General features: G+C 48.3%; 1 long non-coding RNA gene across 1 annotated transcript; it reads left to right on the top strand.

Moving 5' to 3' along the window:
* The first annotated feature begins 913 nt into the window (after positions 1-913).
* On the top strand, positions 914-9658 carry LOC136373295 (uncharacterized). Its single transcript, XR_010745616.1, has 2 exons — positions 914-1901; positions 8552-9658. It is a non-coding gene; the product is annotated as an uncharacterized lncRNA (long non-coding RNA).
* Positions 9659-15497: the final 5839 nt, after the last annotated feature.

Here is a 15497-nt window from a genome sequence, read left to right as displayed (position 1 = left end):
TTCCTAGAGTGGTTATCACCTCCCATTGCCGGGGACTTTACAGCTGAACGGGCAATGAACCCTGGCAAACTGACGCGTCACCTGATAGAAGGGTGCCTTGCCTGACCCTATGAAACCCAGCAGCTTCTCGCCCTATATGGGGGGCTGGCCTGTGCATCTTGAGCCACAGTTCAGTGCTCTCAGAGGAGTGTGGCTGAGGCAGGGACCCAAGCTGCATATGAGGACACTATGGCTGAGATAAAGATCCAAACAACAACAACAACTACAGTAATTGCCTGAGAATCCATGGAAGCAGGCAGAGATTTTGGAGCATTGATTTGGAATGGTGACCCCTTGTTCAAGAAGTACCACCATATAATGAGTTATCAGAAGGGTGAAAGAGGCCATGCTCTCTTTTCTGATGGATCCTGCCTTGTGGTAGGAAACCATCAGAGGTGGAAAGCTGCTGTGGGGAGTCCCACATAACGAGTCGTTGAGGCTGCTGAAGGAGAAGAAAAGCAGCCTGTACTGCATCTCTGTAGAGTGCTTTCAGCCACTCAATGTAATCTCTCTACACAATGGTTTGGTCGGTTCTGCCCCCCTCCACCCCTCTACCCCCGGTGACCTTGGCCCTGTGGTTCCTTCCCCCTCGGTGTGTGTCCATTGGCTTCAGGTCAATGCCCTTACCTGCCCTTTGTCCCACCCCTAGATCCTCTACTTAAGGGGAGACGGAGCTGAAGTTCCCTCTCTCGCCTCTCTCGCCCCTCGCCCTCTCTCTCCTCGCCCTCTCCTCTCACCCCGGCTCGGGGTGGGGGGAGGAAATAAAATGGACTCTCGTGCTTAACCAAAGAGACTTGTCTCGTCTGTTTCCCTGCCGGCGCCTGCACCTCCCTGGACACGATGGACACTGTTGTCACACGATATAACATGTCTCTCTACTGACTCCTGGATGCTGGCTAATGCCCTATGAAGATGGCTACAGCAATGGAAGAAGGCCGATTGGCAATGCAGGGGTAAATCCATTTGGGCTGCTGCGTTGTGGCAGGACATCACTGCACGGATAGAAAACATGGCTCTGAAGGAACATCACGTAGATGGCTTACATGCCCAAAAGCCATGTCACTGAGAAACATCACAACAATGAACAGCCAGATAAGGCTGCCAAAATTGAAATAGCTCAGGTAGACTTCGACTGGGAGCAGAAGTGTGAACTCTTTACAGCCCGATGGGCCCATGAAACATCAGGACATCTAGGAAAAGATGCAACGTACAGATGAGCTTGTGATCGAGGGGTGGATCTGATCACGGAGGCTATCACACAGGTCACCCATGAATGTGAAACATGTGCCGCAATCAAGTGAGCCACGCGAGTAAAATCTCCTTGGAATAGATGGCCAAATTGGGTTTTAAATACGGTGAGGCCTGGCAAATTGACTGTATTGGACCGCTGCCATGAACACACCAAGGCGAGAGCTTGCATGCCCATCGTGGTAGAGGCAACTACTGGTTGGCTGGAAAAATACCCTGTAAGCCATGCTAGTCCTCGAAACACCATCTTAGGCTGTGAGAGACACATTTGTGGTGACACGGTACCCCAGAAAGAATGGCATCAATGAGTCCCATTTATGAAATTGCCTCATAAATTCTTAGGCAAAGAAACATGCATTGAGGGGATATATCACATCCCTTATCACCCACAAGCCTCTGGAAAGACTGAGGAGGTATGAGGACTGCTGATGACTATGTCCAAGAGGGTTAGGTGATTGGGCATGGAAGCACTGGGAAGCAAATTTAGCCGAAGCCACTTGCCTGGTTAACACCAGAGGATCTGCTAACTGCTCTATTCCCTTCTAAAGAAAACCCCTACATACTGTGGGAGGAGATAAGGTACCCATACTACACACAGGGAAGTGGCTAAGGAGGTTGGTGTGTGTTCTGGGTTGACTCGGTCCCCTATCCCATTTTTTGGACTACATTGTTATGTCTAACAGCTGCCCCCCTCCCTCTTTGGCAGGGCCTGCCGCTTTTGCTGCTTGCCCTCTGGTTCGGCTGCTCGCTTGGCCTGCCTGCTGCTGCTGCTGCTTCTCTCTCTCTGCCGCCTGCTCCTGCTTCTGGTTTACGCCGCTTGTATTTTTTTTTCTGTCCTTCCTTGTATTTTCCTCTCCCCGCCCGCCCCCTGCCCCCCCTCCTCCCCCCCCCCCCCCCCCCCCCCCCCCCCAAAGATTTTGGACCAACTCCGACCTGACCTGACCTGAGAAGTCAAGAATCTCCGGGGCCCGCAGAAGAAGCTCTGCACCTCCCCCACAGTAACTTGCCGTCTTCCTCGGGTTGGGGAGTGGTTTTTTTCATTTGTCCAATAAACCTGTTTTTTCCACTTTTCCTCCAAGGCATTTTCCTTCCCGAACCCAGGGCTGGGGGAGGAAGGGGTGGTGGAGGAGTTCTTTATTAGGGGACTCCTTTTAGAGGTTCTCCCCTAATTTATTCCAAACCAGGACATGTCCTTGGTGCACTGGCCAGGAAAGGGCCAGAAAAGTGGAAAAAACCTTAATATAATAATGGTGGTTCTAATTGTTTTGTGGGTGTATTGGGATGGTTTTTTCTGGACTCATAATGTCATTCGGGGTGAAAGCCTGCCAATATTTCTGGTCCCCAGGGGTTTTTGAGGTCTTAATACATTTGTGGTACCTAGGGTTATTTCCTTACCCAGAAATAGCTCTGTATTGCTCCTAATACGTAGTTCTTGGGGCCGTGGGGCACTAACCAGAATATTCATTGGGCTGGGCTTGTTTGTGATGTTTTATAGGAGGGCTGTTAAGATGCTTGAATCTATTCCAGGAGTGTATAGTTCGTTGTTATGGTGGTGCATTCAGTTTGTTAGGGGAGAAGCAGAGGGCGAGTTTTTCAGCCTCTGTCTTCCCTCTTCTCCTTTGAATTGTTTACATCTCTATTAGAAAACGTTCAGTTTCCCCTGAGTGTTAAAGAGACCATCTTCTGGCATTTAATTTAGTAAGTTTTCTCTATACTGTCTGCAGTTTATATAAACTGAAAGCTGAGATTTCCAAAGGGGCTAATGATACTTCTGATTTAGGGACAAAGCCAAGTAGAGAAATCCTGAGTGGAGTGGGAAATGGGAAGATATGGGCCAAATTTTAAAGGAATTTTCTGATCCTATAGTCTGGGACTTCCCATCTGAACAAATTCAGAACCCAGCTGAGGTGGCAAAGTATTTGAAAGAGAAGTGCCGTGGTAATACTAAGGAGAAAAGGATTATTGCAGTGAGCTGGGCCCTGGCATATGTTTATCGTACTCTGCTAGATACTGAAGGACAGCAGATGAAGAAAGGGAACAGGGAGATAAGCTAGTTACCATCCTAGTCACTCAGGCTGCAGCTAATATCCCGGGCTCCAGGCCAACAGCTAAACCAGACAGGGAGTCTAAGGACACTGGCAGTTGCCGGGGCAAAGAGAGCACAAAAGACTGATTGACCAGTGGAGGATGATGCAGGTGAAGGACCCTCGAGGCCTCCCGAGGACACCCAATCAGAAGCTGGACAAACTGACATAAAATCAGAAGCTGGACAAACTGACATCCAATTGGAAGCCCAGACCAACTGGCCTAAGATCCACCAGTGCCCAACCAGCTGGCACAAGATCAGGAGCCACTACTGAATCCTTTTCCCTGAAGGACCTTCAAGGCTTAAGAAAGGATTACACTCGACGAGCAGATGAGTCTATAATTAGTTGGTTAGTCCGTCTCTGTGAATGCTGCAGGCGAGGCTACAATTCTGGACGGCACTGAAGGAAGACATTTGGGCTCCCAGTCACATCATCCAGTTATTGACCAAGGAATGATGAGGGAGGCTACCCCTTGCAGTCTCTGGGAACGGGTCCTGGGAAGTGTGGCACAAAAATATCTGTGTGCAGATGATCTCTACATGCAGCAGACCCATTGGAAGACCATAGAACAAGGGATTCAACGCTTGAGAGAAATGGCAGTGGCAGAGATCATCTTCTCAGATGACCTAAACATTAAGAACCCAGACTTGGTATCATGTACACCCGTGATGTGGCGAAAACTTGTACGACTTGGGCCATCTGAATACGCTTCTGCTCTAGCAATAATGAAGCGGGAGGAGACATGAAACTGTGCTCGATATGGCAAAAAAGCTTCGAGCATATGCTGATGTGGAACATGGCCCAACTCATGCCAGGATTGCAGCCGTGGAAACACGACTGCAGAAATTGGAAGATAAATTAGAGCAGAATCATAAAAAGCTCAGGAAGAGATTAAGTAGGACTTCCTCCAAATTTTGGCTGTGGAAATTAGAGGCCCTGGTATCAACGCAGGGCCCACCTTTGATGGGGAGAGAAGGCGCACCCCGCGAGCTGAGTTGTGGTTCTTCCTGCGTGAAGCTGGGGAAGACATGAGGAGATGGGACGGAAAACCCACTGCTGCTCTGGCGCAGCGGGTACATAAATTGAAGGAAGGTAGGATTCAAAGAGGAAGTCCTACTAAACGAGAGCAGCTCCAGTCGTTTGCAGCCAGGACGTTAAGTATAGTGACGATGATGACATGTCCGATCCCCTTGAAGGAACCTCTAGGACACATGCCCAGGGAAAGAAGGATAATCATGCTTAGAGGAGCCCTGCCTCTAGCCAGGTAGAGGTTAGGGAAAATCATGTTTTTTTGGACTGTGTGGATTCGATGGCCCTGGCACATCAGAGCCACAGAGACATGAGGCTTTGGTTGACACTGGTTCCAGTGTACTCTAATGCCACCGGAACATGTGGGGGCAGAACCAATTTCTATTGCTGCGGTGACAGAGGGATCACAAGAATTGACTCTGTTGGAAGCTTGAGGTGAGCCTTACTGGCAAGGAGTGGCAGAAACATCCGATTGTGACCGGCCCAGAGGCCCCGTGTATTCTGGGCATAGACTTCCTCAGGAATGGCTACTACAAAGACCCTAAGGGACTCAGATGGGCATTGGGATAGCTGCTGTGGAAGTAGAGGGTATTAAGCAACTGAACACCTTGCTTGGACTTTCGGAGAACCCATCTGCAGTAGGACTTGTGAAGGTAAAAGAACAACGAATACCTGTTGCCACCTCGACAGTGCATCACCGGCAGTATCGGACAAATCGAGATGCCGTGATCCCCATCCACAAGATGATTCATGAGCTGGAGAGCCAAGGGGTGGTCTGCAAAACCCACTCACCCTTCAACAGCCCCATCTGGCCTGTGCACAAGTTTGACAGAGAATGGAGATTGACTGTGGACTACCGTGCCTTGAATGAAGTGACTCCACCGCTGAGTGCTGCTGTGCCAGACATGCTGGAACTACAGTACGAGCTGGAGTCCAAGGCAGCAAGGTGGTATGCCACTATTGACATTGCTAATGCATTTTTCTCCATTCCTCTGGCTGCAGAATGCAGGCCTCAGTTTGCCTTCACCTGGAGGGGTGTGCAGTACACTTGGAACCGACTGCCCCAGGGGTGGAAGCACAGTCCTACCATTTGCCATGGACTGATTCAAACCATATTGGAAAGGGTGAGGGTCCAGAACATCTGCAGTACATCGATGACATCATTGTGTGGGGGAACACTGCAGCTGAAGTGTTTGAAAAAGGAGAGAAGATCATCCAGATTCTTCTGGAAGCTGGTTTTGCTATCAAGAAGAGCAAAGTTAAGGGACCTGCTAGAGAAATCCAGTTCCTGGGAATTAAGTGGGAAGATGGACAGCGTCAGATTCCCACTGATGTCATCAAAAGATCACAGTGATGTCTCCACCAACCAATAAGAAGGAGACACAAGCTTTCCTAGGCGCCATAGGCTTTTGGAGAATGCACATTCCAGAGTACAGCCAGATTGTGAGCCCTCTCTACCTGGTAACTCGCAAGAAAAACACTTTCCAGTGGGGCCCTGAGCAGCAACACGCCTTTACCCAGATCCAACAGGAGATTGCTCACGCGGTAGCCCTTGGCCCAGTTAGGACGGGACCGGACATGAAGAATGTGCTCTACTCTGCAGCCGGGAGCCATGGTCTGTCTTGGAGCCTTTGGCAGAAGGTGCCTGGGGAGACTCGAGGCCGACCACTGGGATTCTGGAGTCAAAGTTACCAAGGGTCTGAAGCCAGCTACACTCCAAGAGAGAAGGAAATTTTAGCAGCCTATGAAGGGGTCCGGGCTGCCTCAGAGGTTATATGTACAGAAGCACAACTCCTCCTGGTACCCCGACTACCGGTGCTAGGGTGGATGTTTAGAGGAAAGGTTCCCTCCACCCACCATGCCTCTAGTGCTACCTGGAGCAAGTGGATTGCCCTCATTATACAACGCACCCAAGTTGGGAAATTGAATCGCCCTGGAATTTGGAAGTAATTACAAACTGGCGCGAAGGTGAAGGTTTCAGTGTTGCAGATGAAGAACAAGAACCAGTGACCCGGGTTGAGGAAGCTCCGCCATACGACCAGCTGCCTGCAGAGGAAATATGTTACTGCTTTTTTCACCGACGGTTCCTGCCGCGACATAGGGATGGGTCAGAGGTGGAAGGCAGCTGTATGGAGCCCCACACGACAGGTCGTAGGGGTCGCTGAAGGAGAGGGTGGATCCAGTCAATTTGCTGAACTTCAAAGCCATTCAACTGGACCCTAGATATTGCAAAGAGAGAGAAGTGGCCAAGGCTCTATCTAGTACACTGATTCTTGGATGGTAGCCAATGCTCTGTGGGGATGGCTGAAGAAATGGAAAGAGGCGAACTGGCAGCGTAGAGGAAATCCAATTTGGGCTGCTGAAGAGTGGAAAGATATCGCTGCCCGGTTAGAAAACCTACCTGTGAAGATTCGCCATGTAGATGCCCATGTCCCCAAGAGTAGAGCTAATGAGGAGCAGCAAAATAATCAGCAGGTAGATCAAGCTGCAAAGATAGGGGAGTTGAAGATAGATCTTGACTGGGAGCACAAGGGAGAGTTGTTCCTAGCACGATGGGCCCATGATGCCTCAGGTCACCAAGGTAGAGATGCCACCTATAAGTGGGCACGAGACCAAGGGGTGGATTTAGCCATGGACAGTATTTCTCAAGTTATCAGTGACTGTGGACGTGCACTGCCATTAAGCAAGCCAAGCAGATGAAGCCCTCTGGTATGGAGGGCGGTGGTCTAAGTACAAGTATGGGGAGGCCTGGCAGATTGATTACATCACACTGCCTCAAACCCGCCAAGGCAAGCATCATGTGCTGACCATGGTAGAAGCCACCTACGGGATGGTTGGAAACCTATCCTGTGTCTCATGCTACAGCCCGCAACACCATCCTGGGCCTTGAAAAGCAGGTCCTTTGGAGGCACGGCACTCCCGAGAGAATTGAGTCAGACAATGGGACTCATTTCAAAAATAATCTTATTAAAACCTGGGCTAGGGAACATGGCATTGAATGGGTGTATCATATCCCCTACCATGCACCAGCCGCGGGTAAAGTGGAGAGGTACAATGGGCTGTTAAAAACCACCCTGAAGGCGTTGGGTGGAGGGTCCTTAAAAACTGGGAGCAGCATTTAGCAAAAGCCACCTGGTTAGTTAACACTCGAGGTTCCACCAACCGAGCGGGTCCTGCTCAGTCCCAGCACCTTAATGTAGTAGATGGAGATAAAGTCCCAGTGGCCCATGTTAGAGGTTTGTTGGGAAAGACAGTATGGATCAACCCTGACTCGAGTACGGGCAAACCCATCCGTGGAGTTGTCTCTGCTCAAGGACCGGGTTGTACATGGTGGATAATGCAGAAAGATGGAACAATGCGATGTGTACCTCAGGGAGATCTGAATATGGGGTGAGATTGATAGTGCTGAATGTTACTACCATTGTCTGCGCGTTAGATCAGTTAGACATGAAACAGAAGGAATGTGTAAGTGTCGAAGGTCTGAGCAAGTAAGACGGACGGAAATGTATAAGTGCTAAAGGTCTGAGTAGTGAGATGAAAGTTTTAATTGGATGGATATATGGATAAGGGGTGGAATGTTCTGGGTTGATGCTGCCTCCTATCCATATATCCATCCCATATCTTGGATATGTTGTTATGTTCTCGCAGCTGAATCCCGCCCTCATGGGCAGGAGCCTGCAGGTCCTGCCTCCTGTTGGCTTCTTGGCTGCTTTTTCGGCTCTTGCTTCCGCTGGCTCAGCGGCTTTTGCCTTCTTCGCTTCGCTTTGCCTCGCTCTGCTCTCCCGGCTGCCCCTGCCGCCGTTTGTCTTCCCCCGCTGCTTCTGTTTGTTTTTTTTCGGCCTCCTTTCTTTCCTCTCCCCCCCCCCCCCCCCAAGAGTTTAGGAACCGGCTCCGGACTTCACCTGACCTGAGAAGTCGGAGAATCTCCGGGGCCCACGGAAGAAGCTCTGCACCCTCCCCCACAGTAACTTGCCATTTCCTCGGTGTTGGGGAGTGGTTTTTTTTCATGTGTCAATAAACCGTTTTTTTCCATTTTTCCTCCAAGGCATTTTCCTTCCCGAACCCAGGGCTGGGGGAGGAAGGGGTGGTGGAGGTTCTTTATTAGGGGACTCCTTTTAGAGGTTCTCCCCTAATTTATTTTAAACCAGGACAGTGTGGAATTATCCTCTCATGGGAAAAGGCAAACCTGTTAATGGGATTGTCTTTGCTCAAGGGCCTGGGTGTACTTGGTGGGCAATGCAGAAGGATAGGGAGACCTGGTGTGTTCCTCAAGGAGATTTAACCTTGGGGGAAAATAATGAGTGTAAATTCTATGTTGCAGGCAGTAAAGTAGCAGGAGTGACATGAACTGACAATGAGTGAATTTTACAAGGAGCGAGGAGAGTGCGGCAATGACCCAGGCAGGGCTGGTGTCGGTGCCAAATGATCGAGTGTGTCGCTTTTGTCCCGAGCACCCATCTTGATGGCATGGAGCCCAAGTCACGGCCTGTTTTTTGAGCACCTGGAGAGGTGAAGGAAACCCACGAAAAGGGAAATTAATATCTGTCTTTGAAAGGAAGGGGGATGGTAGTTATTGAAAATGTATATGTGTGTTGGCCATAAAGACTGTTTAAGCATGGAGTTTAAGTTGTAAGCGTTGGTAAGAAGGGATTTCAGTCATGACAAATAAATACAGTGGAATAATTAGAAGACATATATATATATATATATATAAAATATTTTGTGAGATCTGAGTATGATGCAAATGGTGTGAAGTAAGGGGTGGAGATTGTACTGGGTGTGCTTGAGATGGTGTTCATTTTCTCCATAGCGGCCATGAGTGCCATGCTTTGCATTTCTATCTAGAAAGGTGTTGATAACACATCACTGTTTTGGCTCCTGCTGGGCAGTGTTGGCACAGCATCAGCGCTGTCTCTCCAACGTTCTGCCCCCCATCAGTAGGCTGGGGGTGGGCAAGATCCTGGGAGGAGACACCACTAGACCAGGTGACCCAAACTGGCCAGAGGGCTATTCTGTACCATATGACATCAGCTCAGAAATAAAAGTGAAGTAAAGGAGGGAGAAGGGGGAACATTTGTTATTTACAGCGTTTTCCTTTCGAAGCAACCCCTAAGCGTGCTGAAGCCCTGCTTCTTGGAAAGTGGTCGAACAGTGCTTGCCGATCGGAACCAGAGGATATAATATTTGCTTTTCCTGTTTGCTTTTTTTGTGCAAAAATTTTCTCTTTTCCTTTAGTAAACTGCCTCATCTCACCCCGTGAGTTGTTTTCCATCTTATTTTCTCTCTGTGTCAAGCTGAGAAGGGGGAGTGATAGATCAGCTCTGTGGGGACTTGGCATCCAGGCAAGGTCAACCCACCACAAATGCTTTTGATGTCATCCAGGTGTTGTAGGATAAGGGCACTGATAATGCGGGTAAATAATTGGCTGCGGAGCTGGTGCTTGCAACAGCGTTCTGGGTTCTATGAGCATGGGACTCTGTTTTTGGATCAGCATCTGCTTGGGAGAGCAGGGCTCCACCTCACTAAGCGGGGCAAAGATATTTCTGCCAGTAGGATAGCTGACCTCATTAGGAGGGCTTTAAACTAAAAGTGAGGGTGTGAGGAGGGAGAGAATAAACAGCAGCCCTGTGTGGGAGTGATGGATAGGGTCAATGAGCAAAGGGCAGGGCAAGACTTCCAGTACCTGGAAGTCCCCCTTAGAACCCGAAGGCAGCGGTGGATGTCATAGCTGCAAGTGTGCCCAGCAGAAAGATCTCCTTGGACAAGTAAGTTTTAAAAGAGGAGTTTGACAGGAAGCACGGAATCCGGATACACAGACGGGAGTTCAATGCCAGGTATCGTACGCTGTCCCAGGCTGAGCGACAGCCTGCCTTCAGACTGCACAAAAGGAAGGTAAGCCAGAATGCAACCTCGGGATGACTGACATAAGTAACTCCTGAGATGAAGGAGACCAGATGCATTTCTATGCTCAGGGTAGAAGGAAGAAGTCTCCCCCATCTCCTGAAATGCCCCTACATAACAGACAGGATGCTCCTGGTTTGGAGACTGAAGAGCCCATGAGTAACAGACAGGACCAAGGACAAAGCCAACCATGCAAAGCTGACCTAACCACCTGCCCACGTTAGAACCAGTGCCACCAGAGAAGCACATAAAGGTATTAGTAATTGGAGATTTCCTCCTGAAAAACACCGAGACACCCATTTCCCACCCAGACAATTTCTCTAGAGAACTCTGCTGCCTACGAGGAGCTCGCGTTTGTGGCGTCACTGAGAGGCTGCCGAGGCTGGTGAACCCTACAGATTATCATCTGCTCCTACTCTCCTCTGTAGGGTCTGATAAGGCAACTTAGAACCCTCCCAGGAGTCTATTATGTCTGTAGGAGCGATGTTAAAAGGATGGGGAGCACAGGTGATGGTCTCCTCTTTTCGTGTCTGGTCTGAGGAAGGGGTCCAGGAAGGAGGAGACGGACCGAACAGCTGAATGCCGGGCTGCGTAGCTGGTGCCTTACTCAAGGTTTTGGCTTCTATGGTCATGGATCTACCTTTAAGAAGCCAGGTCTGTTGGGAGCTGATGGGATTCACGCAACCAAGTAGGGCAAGATCATCTTTGCCAGTTAGCTGATTAGACTTACAAGGAGGGCTTTAAACAAGACTCAGCGGGGAAAGACGATGGAGTTTTGAGCAACAGAGAAGAGCCAGGGGCTGGTGATGCGTTAGGAACCAAGAGGGGAATACTTGAGAAATGTTGCAAAGGAAGTGGGGCTTGATCCTCGTCCAAAAAAGTGACGCAGTCAACAGCCCAACGGAAGTGCCTCTGTAACAATGCATGCAGTTATGCATAAGAAAGAGGAGCTGGAAACCACTGTGCAGCCGGAAAGCTAACAATGTAATCACTACAGTAAAAATGTGCTGGGACAACTCAATGACTGGAGCTCCGCAATCAATGGCTATAAACTGGTCAGAAGGAAGGAGAGGCAGAGGTAGCCCTCTATGTAAGCCAAAATTAAGAAGGATTTCCTGTACAGAGCTGTCTTTGAAAGACAGCGATGAACAGGTTGAAATCTTATGGGTGAAAATTAGAGGCCAAGCTGTTGCATTAAGAGTAAGGAATTTGGCAGAAAATAAAGCCCCTTGCGTTCCAGCTGGCCCTCAGAGATCAGAGGGTCTGAGTGGGGTTAGGCTTAATTTCCGATTACAACCAATTCAGCACTGTGAGTCTGGTTGCGTTCTCTAAGAACATTTGAGAGCGCAGATTCAGGAATAGAGTGGTTTTCTGAAGTTACAGAAATAGAGGTTTGGAACTGCCATTGAGAAATGCACTAGCTGTGATAGAACTCTAATAACATCATGCTAACCCTTGCAATACTAATACTAGCAATGGTATGCAGAAGCCTCGCAAGAGGGCATCTGTGGAATTCTTTGAACTCCTCAGGGAAATCCCAAAGGCCTTGCCCTGGAAGAATACACCAGAGTCTCCACCAAAGCTGAAAGAAAAGACTTCTCTCATGGTGCCTTGCAAGACTATGTAGTCTACCCCAGTCTCATTATCCCCTATGCCCCTAATTGCTGTGGTTTCTCATTTCCCTATTTCCCCATTGGTTGTGATATCCCTGGTGGTTGGCCCCATCTTCCCTATAGGGCAGTGCCCTTTGTACTGCCCCCATGCCCTCAGATCATTGGCCCCGGACCCCTACTTAACCTTATGCATACCACACTGCCAGGTCTTTGGTCCCTGATTGTCGGGGGGGTTTCCTCACCCGAGCTTTAGGTGGTTTAAAGTCCTTGGCCCTCTAAAAAGCCCCGAGTCGCGTCCGTGTAAGAAAGCAGAGTCCTCAAGGTTTGTTTTCAGGTTTCTCGCGTTGTTTATTATTTGATATCTCAGAATTTTCTCTGCTCCCAGCCGAGGTCTGGACAGCAGCTGGGACACGAGGCGACTGCCCCACAGATGGGATGTCCCCTAACATTTATACAGATTATTACGTACTAGTTATTTACTATTTTGTGCCAATGCCCAGTGCCCACACCAGAAGTGACATTCTACTTTGGTCCCATCTACTCTAACTACTTTGTGCCATCACCGCCCCAGAAAATGGAGGACGAGGAAGAAGGAGAAGTACATAAGGTACCACCCAAATTCCACCATCTTGTCCCCATTTACTTCTATTCTAAAAATTCTAAGACTATTAAATTCTACATCATCTACTGTGCTAGACTACAATTTTCACATCCTGGGAGTTTGTAATTACTTCTGCAATGTTGAGAGCTTTTCCCATGGATCAAAATCAAACCCGGTGTCTCCCTGGGCTCTGTGCCAAGGTCTCCGAGCCCCCTCGACCGTCTCCACACCCCCCTGTCCAGGGCTCAAACTCCTTTCCTCAGGTCCCAGGCCATCCAAGGGGATGTCCTGGACTCCAACATCTCCCCCTCCTGTTTGAACCAAAAAGACCTCTTTTGCAGCTTTTTCCATGAGCCGCCGCATGCACTGAAACAGACATGGTATGACCATGAGAAGAATTACAAACCCCAACAGGATGCATAAACCTGTTTTTAAAATTTCCTTCCACAGTGGTGAAAGGTAAAAAAATTTGAAAATGCCATCCAGCCATGACCCAGTTACCTCTCCAAGTTTGTCTACACTTTCTCGCAATTGCTTGAGGTTTTCATGAATTGATCTGGAATGATCTGACAAGTTCATGCAACACATTCCTTCAAACTCTTCACACCCATGTCCATGTGACAGCAAAAGATAATCGATTGCTGCCCTGTTTTGGACAGTTGCTCGTCTTACACTGTCAATGTCCATTAACATATCACTCAGTGTAAGAGAAACGGCTCGGGCATGTTTGCTCAGCCAGCAAGCCATGTGGTCCAATTCTGTCAAGGCTTCTCCTGATGCTGCCTGCGGTGAAAAAATTGCAACTGCAATCCTTTGCGCCTTGGTCCAGGTGTGAACATTGTCATCACATTTTGGATCGTATTGTTGGATGGATCTTTTCTCTTTATGTTCTTGCTCTCTCAACAATGTTATGTTAGGTGTTAACAATGAGAGTCTTCCAATGCTGCATGGACCACCTTTGACATTTGCAGGGACTGCGGGCCAAACTCTGTCCCCACAGATAAAAAAGATTCCTCTTGGCAATTGCACTGGAACATGGTTGGATGGTCTGCTCACCATCTTAGTGTAGTTACACCAAGATGATGCATTTCTATAAATTACATGATTGGGAGTGACGTCTATTGTTTTATTTCCCGCCACTCCAGGATAATTAAACTTTACACAAAACTTCATTCTGACCGATCCAAGAATTTCCAATTCCTGTGGTTCAAAAGGAGCCACCGGAAGGAAACTCGTCCAAACATCCCATTTGTCCACTGGATTTGAAATGACCTTTAAGATCGCTGGAGGGATGTTTTCTGGAGTCGGCCATTTGCTGACTGGCAATCCCACTAAACATGTTGAAAAAGGTTTTCCTGGTCTTGAGTGAGTTAAACAAATGGTGTCCAACCCTGATGCATTGGCCAGAGTTTCCCAAACATTTTCCTTTGGCTGAGCCATGGGCAAAACTGCCGCATTGCTCAAAACAATCACTGAGAGAATGAGGCACACGTGTATCACCAAAGGCCTCTTTCCCTTGGGAACCATTGAAATGCACCACCACCCAAGTCCCAAAGAAAACCCAAATCCCAAAGTCTCTTTTGCACGTAGAACAAGGGGACGTCCGCCGTCTTGACATCCGCTCACGTCTGCGTGCCTGCATTCCTGTTTCCAATCTTGGGGTCCTCGTCTGCTTGCACTTGGACTCGGTAGGGCTTCACGTTCTTCGCTGCCACCCATCTCGGTCCGGCTCCTGTGGAGACACAAGCATAACCCTTGCCCCAAGTTACCAATTTGAATGGTCCTTCAACCTGTCCTGTATCTGGGTTTCTGACCAAAACTAAAGGATTCTCCTTCAGTTTCGCTTTTGTACTGTCCGAGAAATGTCTGATAATTGGTGGAGTGGGCTCCGCGAAAGAGCCATTTAGAAAGTTCAACACATACAAGGCTTTATTCAAGCGCATGTGTGGTGTTGCATCTGTCTCCCCCCTTTTCTGTTTCTCCAAAAGGGATTTTAGTGTTTGATGTGTTCGTTCAATGATCGCTTGACCTGTTGGAGAATGTGGGATACCAAAAGTATGATGAACACCCCATTTCTTTAAGAATTTGTCAAGCACTTTCCCTATATAAGTTGGACCATTATCTGTTTTGACCTCTTGCGGCACGCCTAATGATGCAAACGCTTGTAAAAAATGCCGACAAGCGTGTTGTGCCGTCTCACCTGTGTGCAGTGATGCAAAAACCGCACCTGAAAATGTATCAACAGAAACATGAATATTTTTAAATTTGCCAAAAGATGGATATTTGGTGACATCTGTCTGCCACAGTTGCAGACTGTGCAACCCTCTTGGATTGACTGCTCCCATGGATGCAGGAGGCTGTACACGCTGACAGTCTGGGCAGGTACTGATGATTTCCTTTGCCTGGCTTTTGGAAATACGAAAAGTTTCCATCAATGCCTGAGCATTCTGATGAAAAAATGCATGGCTCAGCTTTGCCTGTTCAAAGATGTTTGGCAAAGTGTTTGAAATTGGCATGGCCAATTTGTCTGCCTGTGCGTTGCCTTCTGCTAAAAATCCTGGAAGAGAAGAGTGTGCTCTGATGTGGGAGACAAAATATTCATGTTTTCTCTCCTGTAGTAAGGTTTTCATGCAAAGTAAGTATGAATATAAATCTGCATTATCAACGTCTCTCAAAAGTGAATCTTCAAGCCGTCTGATCACGTTTGCTACATAAGCTGAATCTGTGATCAGATTAAAAGGCTGAGGGAACAGTTCGAAAGCTCGAACCACTGCTGCCAATTCCACTATCTGTGGTGAACCCTGTACTGTTTTTATGTTTGATTCCCATTGTCCTGTTGTCACATTTTGCCATGTGATCACCGATTTGTGAGTTTTTCCTGAGCCGTTGGTAAATACAGTTATTGCATCCAACGGCACTTCACTTATTTTTGGTTTTTCTCTGAAACTTATTTTTGCCTTCAGCAATTTATGACTTGGA

This window comes from Sylvia atricapilla, chromosome W, assembly GCF_009819655.1.
Source record: "Sylvia atricapilla isolate bSylAtr1 chromosome W, bSylAtr1.pri, whole genome shotgun sequence".
NCBI classification, from domain to species: domain Eukaryota; kingdom Metazoa; phylum Chordata; class Aves; order Passeriformes; family Sylviidae; genus Sylvia; species Sylvia atricapilla.
Note: the sequence above shows the minus strand (reverse complement) of the source record. Positions and strands in the feature narration are given on the sequence as shown.